Here is a 15,956-nt window from a genome sequence, read left to right as displayed (position 1 = left end):
TGAGCTGAATCCAACTCAAATTGAAAAATCCATGAAGCATCTTCAATAGGTTTATTCTTCCACTTCACCAAATATTCATAGTAATTTTTTCCTCTTATGCTCTTTCCAACTCTATGATCCAATATCTATTCAACTTCTTCAATCTGCTTCTTAGGATAATCATCTGATACAACAACTTCATCCTCTAACTCATTATACTTATACAAATTAGCAATATTGAATATAGGAGATATATCCATATCATCAGGTAACTCAACTTCATAAGCATTACCACTGTCAAACTTCTTCAAGATCTTACAAGGTCCAAATTTCTTCATCTTCAGCTTACTGTATGTTCCAGCTAGGAATCTTCCTTTCTTCATATGAACCATCACCTCATCACCAACTTGAAAATCATGGTGTCTTCTAGACTGATCAACATTCTCCTTATACTTCTGATTACTTTGTTCCAACCTCAACTTCACTTCCTTATATAAAGACTCCATAAAATCAGAAAATTCTTCTCCTGTAGCACTTGTCTTTTCTTCACCAGTTACATCTCTCAAATTTTATATACCTCTAGGATGCATTCTAGTAACAATCTCAAAAGGTGTCTTCCCTGTACTCCTATTCACAGAATTGTTATATGCAAATTCAGCTTGTGCCAATACCATCTCCCAATTACTTGGCTTATTCCCAACTAAACATCTCAACAAATTACCCAAGCTTCTATTCACAACCTCTGTCTATCCATCTATTTGTGGATGGAATGTAGGACTAAACTTTAGCTCAGTACCCATCTTCTTCCACAAAGTCTTCCAAAAATAACCAACAAACTTACTATCTCCGTTAGAAATAATACTTCTTGGTAATCCATGCAATCTCACAATCTCTTTAAAGAAAAGTTTAGCAACATGCTCAACATATGATGTCTTCTTACATGGTATAAAATAAGCCATCATAGAAAAAATTTCAGCTACAAAAAATATGGAATCATACCCTTTCATTGTCTTATGCAATCCAAGAACAAAATCCATACTGATGTTAGTCCAAGGTTTCTCAGGAACAGTAATAGGTGTATACAAACCAGTATTTTGACTCACTTCTTTTACAACTTGACAAATTCCACAACTCTACACAAATTTTTTAACATCCTTATACATTTGTGGCCAATAATACTTCTCTTTCAGCAAACTCAATGTCTTATCAATTCCAAAATGTCTAGCTAATCCACCACTATGCTTTTTCTTAATCAGATTCAACCTCATAGAACTTCTAGAATACACAATTGAATGCCTTTGAAGAACATACCTTCTTGAATGAAATACTCATCATACTTACTCATGTGATCTGTCAAATTTGGTACTCTACACTCTCTCCACGCCTTAGAAAAATTAGGATCAACATCATACAACTCTTTCATTTCATCAAAACCAAGAACTTTAACCTTCATTTTAGTCAAAAAATAATGTCTTCTACTCAATGCATCAACAATTTGTTAGTAACTCCACTCTCATGCTTGATCAAAAATGAAAACTTTGCAAGTACTCAACCCACTTCATATGTCTTTGATTCAATTTATGTTGACTTCCCAAGTATTGTAATGCTTTATGATCAGTATATAGTACAAACTCTTTAGTAATCAAATAATGTCTCCACTTCTTCAATGCTTGGAAAATTGCATAAAATTCTTGATCATACACAGAATATTTCTTTTTAGCATCATTCAAATTTTCACTAAAAAAAGCAATAGGTTTACCTTCTTGACTTAATACAACTCCTATTACATTACCACTTGCATTACATTCAACTTGAAATACTTTGTTGAAATCAGGTAAAGCTAATATAGGTAATTCAACAACCTTTTGTTTCAAAGTCTCAAAGCTCTTATCAGCTCCATGTGTCCACTTGAAGTCCTTTTTATCCCCATACATTGTCTCAATCATAGCATTACAAACATAATTGGAATTCTTTATAAACTTTCTATAATAACTAGCAAAACCATGAAATGATCTTACCTCACCCACATTCTTAGGTGTAGGCCATTCCAAAATTGCTTTAACCTTCTCAAGATCCATCTTCAAACCATCAGCTGAAATCACAAATCTTAAATACACAATTTCCTCTTGCATGAAAGAACACTTTTTCAGATTAATCAACAACTTTTCCTCTTTCAACCTCTACAATAATTGTCTAATATGCTCAAGATGTTCTTCCTTAGCCTTACTGAATATGAGAATATTATCCAAATAAACAATCACAAACTTACCCAAGAATCTTTTCAAAACTTTATTCATCAACCTCATGAAAGTACTAGATGCACTAGTCAAACCAAAAGGCATAACCAACCATTCATACAAACCATCTTTTGTCTTGAAAGTAGTCTTCTATTCATCACCTTCTCTAATTCTAGTCTGATGATAGTCATTCTTCAAATCAATCTTTGTAAAATACTTTGCTCCACTCAAACAATCCATTATGTCATCCATCCTCGGCATAGGAAACCTATATTTCACTATTATCTTATTAATGGCTCTGGAATTAGTACACATTCTCCATTCTCCATTCTTTTTAGGTTTTAATATAGTAGGTACAACACATGGACTCAAGCTTTCTCTGATCAAACCTTTCTACAACAACTCATGCACTTGTCTATTAAGTTCTTCATTCTCTGTAAGTGTCAATCTATATGGTGCCTTATTTGGAAAACTAGCTTCAAGAATTAGATCCATACAATGACTTATACTTCTTACTGGAGGTAAACCATTAGGAAAATTATAAAAAATAATGTCTTTATACTCATTTAACAATTCTATAATTTCTATAGGTACTCAGCTATCACTATTTGCTATTACTTAGTCATTACTAGCTTCTATTGCTTAGTCATTACTACCAACACTTGGTCCTCTAGGAACTATAGCAAAACAAACTTGATTCTTCTTTACTTCCTTTTCAAATTGTTTCATATTAACCATGCAAACTTTTATTGTAGTGCAACTAACCTCATCTGGACTTTCATGTTGGGTGATGCGACGCGCTCCCCTGCCCACAGGTGGTTAATTATGTGGTGTTCCATGTTCACTGAAAGTCATGGCTTTTGGTGCAACGGCAAATGGGCCTTACAAGTGGTATCAGAGCTATGGTTTTATTATTGTAACCCTAGATTGAATCCATGGGAATGCATGAGAGGATTAAAAAATAAAAAAAAGGGGGCAAGATATATGAATGATTTATTGCAGATCTAAGGGTTTTGGGTTTGTTGTTATGATGGGATGTTAAAATATTTCGGGCATGTGAAATTGTTGGAGAAAAAGATTTTTTTGGATGTTTCATTTAAATGAGGGTTTTGGGGGGTAGCTTGCATAAATGACCTCCTGGATAAAAACAAACCTCACCATTGGATCCGGGTCGACATTTCCATAAATTTTGATATATAATATGCCCTAGTTTGGCCATGTTCAGAGGAAATGAAAGAGTTTTTTGGTTTCAGCCCATGATGGCCATCAAATTTAATCCCGTCGGAATTTTCGTCACTGAAAAAATAAAAAATAAAAAATCGTACTGAAAATGGTAAAAAGACAGTTTTAGTAAAATGGCCATAATTTTCTCTCAGAATATTGGATTTCAGAGTTCTTACAGGCGTTGGAAAGCTAATTTAGAGCACTACAACATGGTGTAGGTTTGGTTCTATGATTTTAAAATTTTGTCAGGTTTTCAGAGCCCTAAAGTCAGATGTTGTTTATTTTGAGCACGGATTAGGGCATAACTTGGGCATACGGAGTCGGATTTTGGACTTCGAGTAGTCAACGGAAAGATCTTGGAGAGCTCTACAAATTGGTTCAGATTTGGTGTAAGTTTGGCATGATTTATTTGTTGATATATTTATCTGAATAGTTTATAGGTATATTTTGACTATGGTAACATTGTGAGTTTATGGCATTGGAGATTTAAGATTTGATGTCATTGTATACTCAGTTCATAATTTAGATTGGTCTCATGATGACATAGTTATCAGTGTTTGGTTTGGATATGCATGATGACTTGTTGGATCTACAAGTTGTGCAGTGTTGTAAGCGGTCTATACTTACAGGTTGCATTTAGAGCTTGGTTATGGGTTGTCTTTGCCCATTGATCTTTCATTATTGATGCATATTCAGATTGGTGGCTTGGATTTGGGTTGTCTATGCCCTAAGTCACAGGATTTACTATTTTCTTCATGTAGAAGGGATGAGATGTTGTTACTAGGTATAGTCATGGTGGAGGATTGTGGTTGACTATGCTGACAGGTTGGACATATTGAGAACCAGATGCTTAGTTCATGGATGTGATCATGGTGCCATAGATTTTGGCATGACATGATTGGTTATACAAGTACATCCTTGATGTTCATTAGCTTGGATTTCTGATTCAATTATGGTGGTATATCTTCTTGGTTGAGGATCATGGTTATTTAGTTTCTTTTGAGGAGCTCATGATGTGCACTTTGAGTTCTTTGATAGTTTGGTGCCTTGGTTGATTCTCATGGTTAGAGGATGGATTTTTTTTTTCATCATTATGTCATGGATAGCTTGGATACACAGTTTAGTGGGAGCTTGTGATAGTGATGAGGTGACAGTGCAGGATTAGTTCCTGGTTTGGTTTATATCTTCTTGGTTTGGAGATGGATTTTATGATGCCATAGGTGACTTGGTACCATAGTTGAGTGGGAGTTGTTGGCATTGATATATTTATTGAGTGTTTGCAAATGTTGGAGGTTTGTCTTAGATCTTGTTGCTGCATAAGCATCTTTGACATTTGCATGGTCCACTTGTTATCTTCATGGTGTTTGAAGATGGTTAGATCTTGAGGACTCATGGAGTTCTTGGTTATCTTCATGGTATGTGGAGATGGTTCTTCCTGGTATGTGGAGATGGCTTTCTTCATGGTGTGTGGAGATGGTTGCATCTTGAGGACTCATAGGGTTCTTGGCAAAGGTGTGGTTTATTTTTTTATTTGGCATGTTATCCTTGGTACGAGGATGGTTTCATTATTATGTCATGGTATACTCTTGATACGCGTTTAGAGTTGTGACATGTTATAGTATGTTCATGTGGAGCATGTTATCTCTTTGGTTGAGATGGTAAGATCATGTTTTCATGTTTATGTTCCTGAGGCCATGGTTGGACCTTTGACATTGATCTTGGTTTAGTTTCTTGGTATTGAGTATACTGATCATAAGCTGGATACTTCATGATATTGCTATGTTGCATTTGGAGTTGGCATGGATTGATTGGTTACAGGTGCTCATGGATACTTAGAGACGGTGGTGATTCTGATTTCTCTTGGATTAGAGAAGTATTTGTTGGGACGGTTGGTGGTTTCAGCAGGAAGTCCGAGGGGCAGTCACCTGATATGGACTTGAGAGGAGATTGTTCTTAGATGAGTCTTGGTTGGAGACTTGGGTATCTTGATGAGCATTCTCATTCCCCACTCTTGGTCTACTCGACGGTTTGCTACTGGAGAGGTATAGCCCATGATTTTCTCTTAGTTACATTATATTTATGCTTATCTTTCATGGATATGGATCTTGAGCTATGGTACATGAGTTAGTTCTGGAGGGTTCATTTGAGAGATGGTTTAGCATTGGTTATCTCCATGTGCATATGTTGTTATGTTGGTTGAGTTTGGGAGATGGTTTTATTGGGCATTTTCCTTGGATTAGGAATGGTTATTCCTTGGTTTAGGAATGGTTTTATTGAGTTTGATCTTCTTGTGAGAGGCTTACATCCATGATTAGTTATATGGTATGGTTTGGGTGTTGTTGAGGCTTCTTGTTGGGGTTTTTTTTATGGAGGAGATCATACTTGCACAGTTTACATCTAGAGGTGTGTGTAGAAGGACATGATACATGTTATGATTTGCATGGTTTCTCTGGTCTTGGTTATCTTCTTGGATGTTCAGTTTTGCCTACTTTGGATTTGAGATTGGTTGGAGATTGTGATCACTGGTTTGTGTTCATGTATGTCATGTGAGAGATGACATGGTTATTTCTTTCTCTTTCCTCTGTTGGTTGTGGTGAACTTGGGAGACTATTGGAGACTTGTTATGAGAGTTTTTTCTTGCAGGATATTGGTTTATGTATTGTGGATGTCCTTGATACTACATGGATTCACTTCTTTGAGATGTTGTGAGTGGATTGGTTATAGATTTGACATTATCTTTTGCAGTGGGAGCTTCTTGGTATATATGTGGCAGGTATTGCTCTTGAGGCTTGTGATTGCAGGATGCAGATTGGATATGTCAGTGATATGAGATTCACTTGTTATACCTTTGAGGTATGGATAGTTGGATGGTTTTGGCACTTGCTGTGGGTGCTATTTCAGCTATGGATATTTTGACAACTATGGATACATGTGATTACCTTTGGATCAGGTTTTTTGTGCTTGGAATTTCAGTTGGTACAGGATTTTATGATCTTCTAATGCGACAGGTTGGGTGGCTTTCTCTTTGGATGGCTTCTATGCATGTCCAGTGGGAGTGGCATAATAGGAGGTGAGATCATTCATGTTCGAGATGCTGGATACTTTAATTTTGTTGTGGGTACCAAGATGGAGCACTTGGTGTATTTTGATCCATGATGGTGGATGTGCTGGGAGGGATTGTTCCCTTGTTCATTTATGTGGCTATGGATTGACCCTATGCAATGTATACAACAAGTGGGAGATTGTTGAGATAATGGGTGTTGCACATATTGCATAATATTGTTATCTTATTATTTTATTTTATTATGTAATGTTGTACCTAGATGGACGTGCAACATGTAAAGATTCCCATGGAATATTCTTGATGAGTTGTATTGTAACATTGTGATAATATTTCATGTAATTATTTAATATTGGGGAAAACAATTAAATGCCCAATATTAAATGTGGGGTCAGTGGGTTAGGTAGCACATGGTTTTAGCACATGGTTTATGTAATACCACTTAGTGGTTTTGTGGGACTTGCTACTATATAAGCAGCCACAAGGGTAGTTGTTGTAGAGAGAGAAGAGTGACAAGGAGAAGAGAAAGGCAAGAGTCGAGCGGGACAAGGCTTGACAGGTTAGCCAAGGGAGCATTTGTGAAGGTTGAAAGCATGGAATGGGATGTGTGGATTCATGCTTGTTCACATAGTTTGCTCGGTTGTAGCTATGGCCATGAAGGCTTCCATGGTTGTATGGCAATGGTATTTTTTGCTGAATAATACATGATGATGGATGCTTTTGGAGGCTGGGTTTTTCTCTCAATGAGGGTTTCCCAGGGTATATCTTGTGTCACATTTTGTGGGTATGTTGTCTATTCTCTTGCATGTGGATTTTAATTCCGTGTTTATTTAAGATCTATTATGGGTTATGTGGAAACGGTTATATTCTTTGTTGCCAAGTTTCCTTACAAGTGGTATCAGAGCCTAGTTTTGGCCTGGTCATGGGTTCAAATCTCCCCGGTGCCTTCCTGACCCGCGTAAGCACCTAGTATGCGCGTCAAGGGGGAGATTGTTGGGTGATGCGATGCGCTCCCCTGCCCACAGGTGGTTAATTATGTGGTGTTCCATGTTCACTGAAAGTCATGGCTTTTGGTGCAATGGCAAATGGGCCCTACATTTCAATCAAAGGCAAAAATATTTTCTTCCTCCCATTCACCCAAAGAGTCTATTGATTCAATCTTCCATCATGTAAAACATATCTATCAATTTACCAAGGTCTACCCAAAGAAATATGACAACAATCCATATGCATAATATCACACAAAACTTCATCAAAGTAATGTCCAATCTTGAACTTCACAAGGCATTTCTCACTTACCAAAATCTTATGCTCATCTTTGATCTATGAAATATGATAGGGTTTATGATGCTTTAGCCTCTACAATTGCAACTTTGTAGCCAACTCCTCTGATGCCAAATTTGTAGAACTTCCACTGTCAATGATCACTTTGCAGCATTTTCCAGCCATCTTACATCTTTTCTTGAAAAGGCTTCTCCTTAAAATAGGTTCCTCGTCACTTCCCTTATTACATAAGGTTCTTCTCACCATCTGATTTTCTCCAGCCTCAGGTCCACTTGGTGAACCCTCATCATCTCCTTGAATCGCAACATTTCTGTTACCTTGCCCACTTTTAGAGGATCTACATTCAAAAGATCTATGTCCCTCTTTACCACATCTAAAATAATTACCATGAAATCCACCTATAGAATAATAATTACCTCTTCCTTAGTAAGAATTAGTGCCTCCTCGATAAAAATTACCACTTTTCGACTCGTTCTTGCCTTTGTCATCATTCTTCCATTTAGATTTGCCTTTTTCCTATATAAAATTGTTAGATCTACCACCTTCACCATAAAATCTACCTTTACCTCTTTAGAATCTACCACCTCTACCTCTTTGCCTTTGTTCGTGCTTCTTTGTTAAGATCTCCTCAGCTTTCAAGGCATATTGATATGCTTCTTCTACACTTTCCAACTTCACAAAACTTATTTCATCTTGTATTCCAGGTCTCAATCCATTAATGTACCTTGCATTTTTCTCAACATCATCATCCACATGTCCAGATCTGATGTCCAATCTATAGAATTCTTCAGTACATTCTTTCACAGTCATGTCTTTTTGTTTCAAATTTTGCATCTTTCTTAACAAGCTAACTTGGTAATCAGTAGGGAGGAATTTGTTCTTTACCTTGTTCACCATCTTTGGCCGAGTTTTGATCTTCTCCTTTCCTCTCCTTTGTCTATTGGTTTGCAAGTGCTCCTACCATAGTGATGCATGACCTTTCATCCCAGTGACTGCAATCTTCACCTTTCTATTATCAGGAGTGTTTTATACTCAAAGAACTTCTACATATCAGAGATCCAATCTAACACAACATTGGTATCCAATTTTCTATCATAAGGAACAACTTCTACAGAAGGCTTTGAATTTTCCCTAGACAACACTTGCAACAATCTTTCCTCATCTTGATCTTCTTCAAGTTTTGGATTATGGTTTGGTGATGTTGCTTCATCATTACTTACATCATCAAGATGTGCTCCTCTCCTCTGGGTTGTCTCCACAACATCTAATCTGGCTGCAATTTGTCTCAACTGATCTAATATAGCATCATTGCCATTTCTTCTACCATGAACCATCTTTACAAATCAAGTTCCTACAAGATCATAACCCTTTGCAAGTTATAGGTCAAATTTGCAGATCTACCACCTTACAACCAAATCCAAATCCTACATGATCCAATCTCTACAAGGATGAACCTCAAGCTCTGATACCAACTGATGCAGGCAAAGGATAAATAACTAGGACCAAAGGCTCACCCAGCTATCCAAACCACCCTGCAAGAGTTAACACAATAGAAGCAAACACAAGGAACAACAACCAAAGGAGGAGGAAGAGAGAAATACTTTTATTGATTCATCAAAATATTTTCATACATACCCTAATGTAAGGCCTTATGGGTTACGACAAATTACAAATACATTCACATTCAAAGATCCAACTACAAATTCGCACTTTTAGTTTTGCTCTCACAATTCCTCTTCTCAAAACTTGCCTAACTCTAAGCCTAAACACTCTATATATACTTTCCAAAATGGCTTACAAATTATTCTAGAAAATTACATAAGAGGAAGGCCAACCCAACAATGGTCTAGACACATCCCAAGAAAAGATCTTAACATAAATATCGCGATCGAAATAAATCCCACAAGTTAGCTCGTAGAAATCACGTCCAAATGCTAACACTCGACATACACTGGGTAACTCGACACATGAAGAGTCACTCGACATGCTCTAGGTAACTCAGCACATGAAGGAATTTCTATAGTAATTTGACACATAAAGGAATTGCTAGGCACATGAAGGAACTACTAGCCACATGAAGGAAGTGCTAGATACATGAAGGAATTGCCAGGCACATGAAGAAATTGCTATAGTAACTAGGTACATGAAGGAATTGCTAGGCACATGAAGGAATTGCTAGGCACCAACTTGTAGAATGAACAAAAATGAGTAGGATAACAAGACAAACTAGGATGCTCCTGCACCACAATATGATATAGTTCTTCCTTCATTGCTTGAATCCTCACATGCCTCATCTACACACTTTGGCTGAACTTGAGAGATCAAACACAATTCTTCATGTAATTTGTTTCTTTTCATAACTCCTTTGTCTTTGCTTCTAACAATTGTTGATCTCATTTTGGTTTTGATAAAGTAGTGACAAAACACTTAATTCATACTCTAGCATAATTATAGTGTGAATCGAGTGCAAAGAGTAAATCGAGCATAACTGGTCAAACAGTGCATGCCAAACAATATACTTAGTTAATGCTAAGTCACTCAAGTGCCGAGAAAGTATATACATGCTGAGTGATTCAAGTGATGAGTAAAAAATGAATGTTCAGCCATTCAGAAGGTGACTTAAAACATTGAAGATATAGTGGATGCCAAGCATCAGAGACTTTAGGTGCCAAGTAAACAATTTTTGGCATAATTGTTTGTAATAATACAAACTTCTATGTAAACCAATTTTGGGCCAACCTAATGATTATTTTATGATTCTAGAAGATAAGGATGGGTGTATATTGTGAATCCCTATGTATGACATGAAACCAATTAGATTAAGGGATGTTCTAAGCAATAATATATATCAACCTCAGCCATTGATTCTAACCTAACCCTAGTCCACTTGTGTTTATTTAAGGAGATAAACCCTAAACAATTTGTATGTGCATGAAGATAGAGAAGGAGATGCAAGAGAGATGAATGCTAATTCTAGAGAAAGCATTCATGGTGGCTATGGAGGTTGTGATAATGTTATGAATTACAAAATTAGTTAGAGAGAATAGAGGAAAGAAGAGAGAGGGCATAGGAGACATATATGATCAGAAAGATCAAGGATTCATTAGGAAAGAGAAGATCTGGCATCTAGCATTAGAGTTCTAACTAAAGGATTATGGTGCTCAATCATTTTAACAGGTGATATAAAGTAAATCTCCTAACAGAGTAGTCTTAACATACTTGTGTAAATCTCTTAACCAAGTGTTTTCTTTGTTGTAAGTTTAATTCCTCTAACAAGGCACACTTTTAGCAGGATGTTGAAATCCTTTAATAGGGTGAGACCTAATAGTCTTTGTAAGCCTTTAATAGGGCATACTCCTCATAGGGTAGATCATAATTTATGGTCAAACTTCTTCTAACCATAAATGGCTACACTTTAAAACTACAATAGTGAAGTTTTTTGGGTGTCATCCCCACCCCAATTTTACCTTCTCATCGGAGGGTTTTTGGGTAAAAAATTTATTGTGTTATGTGTTATTTGTTTCATGCTATGGATGAACATATGTAGTTAGTTATTTTAGTTTACATGATAAATTATGAGATGGATGTGTGGTGAATGTTTTATGGTTAAGGTTTTGAAGTGTTGATTCAACCCCGCCCCCCTTAAAGTTTACTTTCCCATTGTTATTTCCAACAATTGGTATCGGAGCCTAGTTCTCTCAAAAGGAAAGCCTTATAGATTTGGAGGAAATATCTTGAAGATGGAAGTCTACAAGTTGGGAAAGGTTATTAAGAACCAGAAGATTGAAGTACAACTTTCCCTACACCAAGTCAATGAAGTAAGAGATGAACTGCAACGTTCATTAAAGAGAAGAAAGGAAATGGCTATTGAGCTAAATGAGACTCATTACCTAGAGGAAGACACTACTAAATTGAAACTCAAGTGAGTTTGATGTAGCAATTGTAGATCTAATGGAAAAGAATGGTGCCCTAACTAAAGAGATTAGAAATCTTAAGATAGAACAAGAAGTCCAATCAGTATTACTATGTGAGGTGACCAAACAAAAAAAATAAAATTGAGGAAGAAAAAATCATGATTGAAGATGACAAAAGAACACTGACTAATAGACGAGAAGAGAAGACATCAAATGTACAAATGATTTCTAACATGAAACTGGATATAATGAATCAATTGATGATTGCAAACAATGAATTGAATGGAAAGGGCATTGATATCACAACCCTAAAGTTACAAAATGAAAAACTGAGAAATGAACTTAGAGCAAAAAAGGAATTTTCTAAAATTTCAACAAACCTAGTGAAGCCATCAAATACTTTAGGAAACTAATGAGATCTCCAAGATCCAACAATGATATTGTTGAATTGGGATATACCAGTACTGGGAAAGGAGAATTTTTTAAAAGTGGTAAACAAAGAAACAAAAAAGGTAAGAACTACAAACCCACTTGTCATAAAATTTAGGTCATACAACAAAAGTTTGTAGGAGCAATAAAGAAAATCAGATCCCTAAGCAGAAATTCAAGGGTTACTGCCATAAGTGAAACAAGCAAGGACATCAAGCACATAAATGCAAGATCAAGACCTTAAGCACATAGAGTTTTGAAGGATACTGCCACAATTATCAGAAGTATGGACATAAAGCATATGAATGCAGATCTAATGCCAAGCGGACATCAAACAAGTAGACAAAGGTTGAACAAAATGGGAAATCCTATAATTGGTATTAAAATACAAGGTATAGTTGTTACTATTGTCAAGAATATGGACATGTTCTTGAGAATTGCATTAGAAAACACTTCAAAGGCAACTACAATAGATGGTTGAGTGAGACTACATTCTTTAGTTGTCTCAAGATTGGTCATATTAGTAGAAACTATCCAACTAGATATCCAACACCGAGTAATGGAAACAATTAAAAAAAAAAGGTCAATGTTGAGAAGGTTAAAGTGTAAATGAACAAGACATGGAAGAAGAAGGAATATTGCAACACATCAAGTTCAAATGAGGTCACTTCATCTAATGGATCAGGTGATCACATCACCCCCAACTAGGCAATCAAGAGGTATGTATAGAACTAATATTTCAAATGTTATATTATACATTAGTTCCAAGAATCTATGATCTAAAAAGATTATATATGAATGAATTAAGATGCAATATATTGGTTAGAACCTGGAAGAAACCTATAATTTTGTTAGTTTTTCATGTTGTTGCTGAGCATGTAAAGTTTCACAGTTATTGCCGAGTGAAGGAGTTATGTTAGTATTGACCAAGCTTGTTGTATAAGCTGAGCATAGTGGAAATCATGTGCAAGTTGAGTGAGTTGGAAACTCTATGGTATTCAAGCTTATGGCTATGTAAGAATTAAGCATTTATTGTAAAATTCCAAGGGTTATATAGTCATTTCTTGACTCATTTGCATTCACTAGCGATCGAAGAGAGCATGAAGAGTATGAAGGAAAATTGCAACAAGAGATTCTTATTTTTGCGAACTAAATTCAGCTGCAACTCGACAAAATTCATGAGACTGAAAGGTATTTGATTGGTGTTGAGTTTCGCTATTTGAATTTTTGTAAACCCTAAGTAGCAAATATGGCAGCTAGCTCTTCTGTGAATGTTAGAAAGGAAGGAAATGAAGTGTTTAATGTTCAAATAATTAGTAATAATGTGAGACAACCACCTTTCTAAGAAATACATGAAATAGCATATAAAGGAGACCTGTCTGGTGCGTTATCCATGATACCACCAAAAGTTCTCATGATTCAGGATGTTAGGTGTTTGTTGGTAAACAAATTGTTCTTTCCTTTTACTCTTTTGGATGCCCAATGTTTGTGAACAAACAACTGATTACAATAGTTGGAAATTTGTTACTAAGTAACTAACTTCCCTCTGAATTCTTAGGTACAACTCCCTTTTGTGTTTAGAATTTGCAATGAATTGTGTTTTATCTCTAAGTCTAAAATGGGGTATGTTTTTAACCCAAGAACAAGAAAGATGAACCAAGTTAGGCCTAAACATGAACTAACTTAGCCAAGATTTTGAATTTCAGGATTAATCAAGCTTATGGATTCACACATTTTATGAACCCAAAAAGTTTAAACAATTCAACAATGTATACTATCTACAACTAAACCGATATCAGCAAGATCCTAGTTCTAAGAAGGGAAAAGACTTGACTTGAAAGAAAGCCTGGAAAGGGATATCTCTTGAACTTCTAATAAAAATATTATTATCTTCAGTTCATAGTTTTGAAATAGGGAACAAAACTCTATTCATTCCTTGATTCAATTCTGATGAAAAGAGAAAATAGAAAAATAATATAGAAATAAATGGAATAGAAAATGATTGACACAAAATACCCCCAAATTGTCTCTACAACATCAAGTATTTCACACCAAAAATTAGCCGACCTTTTATTAATCTTTCGATTTAGTAAATATAGGATTCTGATATGACCATTATAAAATGGGATTCAAATCAGTTCATCTCCTCAAATTTGACAAATGGCAAGGAGCCAATTTGTCAGTTACAATTATCACATCAAAATGTGAAAGGGAGGGATATGAATCACTTCACTTTCTTTCCTTTTTTTGACTTTACCTTATAGGCCTTGGCGGTGACAATAATTGGAATAACTTCCTCATGTTTATGAACATGGAAATTAGTGTATCTCAAGAGCCACTTGGAATGCTCTCTAGCTAAATCCTTGACGGTATTCAACTGCTCCTATATTTCCTCCATAGCCACGTGTACACATCCACCAAGTTTTGGGAGCTCAAACACTCTATTCTAGTGGTTGGAAGATATCTCAATCAAGCCATCTAGATAACTGGAGAAGTTCTTTTGCATGATAGCCACTCTAATGATCCCCTTTCCTTGTCCACTAGCCTAGGAATCTATATACAAACCTCTTAATAGTTCATAGTCTTTATCTTGATCCATTTTCACTTTAGCTTATATTTCATTCTATCATTCCTCTGTTGCCAAGATCATTTCAAATTTTAATTGCATGATTTGTAGCCATTCAAATAGAGGCTCATCTCTTCTAGTTAGGATCTTTACTTCCATAGCTTCCTTAGCCTTCATATGGATAATCATCTTTAGTAAAGAAATGCAATCTTCACTCTTGACTTTCTCTGCTGCCAGGATAGCTCAATTAGCTGAGATATTATCCTTCTATATTTCGAGCCTCAATATTGTATTGCTTATTTGTTCTATAATTGCAAGTCCTTCTGACTTGATTTTCCTACTCCATTCTCTACCAATCTACCCGAAATGCTTGTCTTCTTATAATTGGGAGATGAGAGCTTGAACGTCAATAGTAGTGGGATCACTGGTGATTGACATTCCTGAGATGCTTGCTAGTGGGGTGACCAATTGCCTAATAAAACAATTAAGCTCATGAATCTCCACCTTCATTCTGACCTTTGCTAGCTTAAGGCTTTTGAGTTGTCCCTCTATCACATCATTTGTTGACTTCCACATGCCCACCTTAGTATCATGTCTTACTTCTCTGAGATCCATAGAATACAAGGTGAAATCATCTACTGACATGTCTTCAATTCTTCCTTCTTCAGTAGGCTTGGCAATCTCCATAGTTAGATGTCCTATGTCAGAATCTTGTCCAAGAATTGACAGAGTCTTCTACTTCTTGATTTAACTTAATGTTGATCCAGAGTGGACAGCTAGAGACAAAGTCTCTTTATTAGGAACTCCCTCTTCTTTTCTCTTCCTTTTTCTACCCAAGGTGTTGTCTAGCCATGATTCTATGTCGATCACCTTGGATGTAGTCCCAAGTGTGTCTATACTAAACATTTTTATTTTGACTAGATTCAATGTCTTTGTAGCTGAAGAGAAAGGATTCTTTGGGACCAGTGAAATGAGCTTTGAAGCTTCAAGACCTTTCTCTGCTTCTATGGTCTTCTTTTCTGCTTCATCAAACTCAGTAGAGTCACTTTCACTGGTTCCACCATCTCCAAGATCCACCATTTGGGCTTGAGGACTATTCGATAGGAGTAGTGCAACACTCACAAATGGGATTAGACTGCTTTGAGGTGAGATAGCCACTGTGACTACACCAACTTTCAATTCCTCTGCCTTCTTCTTCTCAGCTTCTATTGTAGTTCCAATCACTAGAAGAGAGTCATCCTGGCAAGTTTTGGCAAGAGGAA

The sequence above is a fragment of the Cupressus sempervirens genome, chromosome 5, assembly GCF_028749045.1.
Source record: "Cupressus sempervirens isolate cs-2001-9-10 chromosome 5, ASM2874904v1, whole genome shotgun sequence".
NCBI classification, from domain to species: Eukaryota; Viridiplantae; Streptophyta; class Pinopsida; order Cupressales; family Cupressaceae; genus Cupressus; species Cupressus sempervirens.
The sequence above is the reverse complement of the archived record's forward strand: the minus strand, read 5'-3'. Positions refer to the sequence as shown.